The sequence below is a fragment of the Fukomys damarensis genome, unplaced genomic scaffold (assembly GCF_012274545.1).
Source record: "Fukomys damarensis isolate Sample0158 unplaced genomic scaffold, DMR_v1.0_HiC HiC_scaffold_16, whole genome shotgun sequence".
Lineage (NCBI taxonomy): Eukaryota > Metazoa > Chordata > Mammalia > Rodentia > Bathyergidae > Fukomys > Fukomys damarensis.
The window spans coordinates 68,253,522-68,255,554 of record NW_022900928.1 but is presented as its reverse complement, the minus strand read 5'-3'; positions in this window follow the sequence as shown (position 1 = coordinate 68,255,554).

The window sequence follows — 2,033 nt, the reverse complement described above, 5'->3', positions numbered from 1 at the left end:
TGTGCACACACAAATACACATCCCTTGTCCCCTGAAAACTTGTCATCTACTTATAAAGCATTATTATCTACATTGCTGAATTGGAAAGTTATTAAAGTCTAGGCAGCAGAGGAATTATTGGACTCTATTTTCTGGAAAAGGAAACTGAGACTTTGAAAAAATAAGTATCTTGCCCAAAGAGCAGAAAAGGAATGTCCTCGGAGTTAATCACACCAGGTACCCACTCTGCATGATGCATCAAGCTAGCCTCTTCTGCATTTACTTCACCACAACCTACAACAGCCCAGTGAGGCTCAGATGGGGGGGCCCTCCTTCAAAGAAGAGAAAAAAACCCAGAAAGGCTATGTAATTTACCAAGGATCACCAAGCAACCAGGCGATGTTCAAACCTGCCAGCTCCTCCCACAGGACCAGACCAGTTTTAATATGTGACACTATGGGGACAAGTCTCAGGACATGCAACTGAAGGTCCAGCAGCTGTCCTTTAACCTGCAGCAATGTTGTGGGGTCTACCATGCCCCAGCACCCTGCTCTGCTCTGGCACTCACCTGCTGTGCAAGGTCTGCTCCCAATACTGAGCCCTCCTGCTTCTACCAGGACCTCTGCATGCTCCCACCCTTGGGCCTTTGCTTGGGGTCTTCCCTTGACCTTGAACACTCTTATGCAAACATGGCGTATCCCTTGCTCTCCTCCGGGCCTTGACTCCAATCTAACTCTCACATAGCCTTTTTCTTCTTTCCCCTGCTTTCTTCCTTCCCACAGGACTTACAACCTCTTAACTTGCTATATAATTTACTTATTTACAGTATCTCTTATTTATATGGGTTTCTTCTACACATGCTTGCTAAATCATAAACCTGAGAACAGGCTTTGTCTACTTTGTTCATGTATCCAAAGCACCTAGAATGACGCCTGCCATACAGCAGATCCTCAGAAAATGTGCTGCATAGATCTGACAGCCATTTGAATGGTGAATGGCATGAAGCTGAAACACTCAGGGTGCTGACTGAAGCTTCAAGGATCCTAGGGAGGGAACTATGGGTGCTCAGGAGTCCCCTATTTCTGCTGGGAGAAGGGCAGCTTCAGAAGTATGCAGATTTAACACCTTCCCATTGATTATTCTGACAATTCAGAGACAGAGGCAGCATTAGAAGCTTCCTATTTGCAATCTTTTGACAGCAAACAAGATGAGGTAAAGAGGACAGCTGAGAATTTCAAGAAGTTCTTGTCCTGGATATAAGGAGAACCCAAGGCCACACCAGCTGTGTCTGGGGATAGTAGAAGGCAGGATGCCTAACTCTGAGTACCAGCAGATCCTGGAGGGACAGGCATCAGGAAGCACCAGAGGGTAGGTCCTCACAGCTGGAACGTTAAGGGAGCTAACAAGCAAGCACAAATCCTTGCTTCAGAAGCCAATCTCAGGATCTCAGAACTGCAAAGGAGCTTGGACAAAGGGACCAGACCACTTACTTCATGGATGTAATACTGAGGCTCAGAGAAGAACAGGACTAAACAGAGGTTAAATGTTTATGCAAGAACAGGTTCTAAAACCTGAGTCTCCAGACTGCTCCATCAATGTCTTTTGCATGGTAGTACTTGTTCATTCAGACTTTTAAAAACTGTCTTCCACAAGCCAGCCTGTACAAGATACAAGGGATACAGCTGTGTGCAAGACAAGATAATGTACACTGGAAAAAACACATGGGAAGCCATCAAATCCAAATCCACAGTGAACTGTGTGATGACTGGTTGTCATGGGAACAATGGGTTGGGTATTCAAGACCTGCTTGGTAGGTCACAACTTCTTAGAAGAAAGAATGTTTAAGTGGAGACCTAAATAATGAGCTGTCATCAGCCCAGGAGAAGAGCAGAATTGGGAGGAGAGAACTGCCTATGAGTAGTCTGAAGGTGAAAAGAAACCGACCTTAGTGATCTGAAAGCTATAGAGAATGTCACCCCCAAGGGGCAGGACCTTATCATCCAATGGCTCCAAAGCAGCCATACTAAATATGAATTGTATTCTAAGATGCCTAT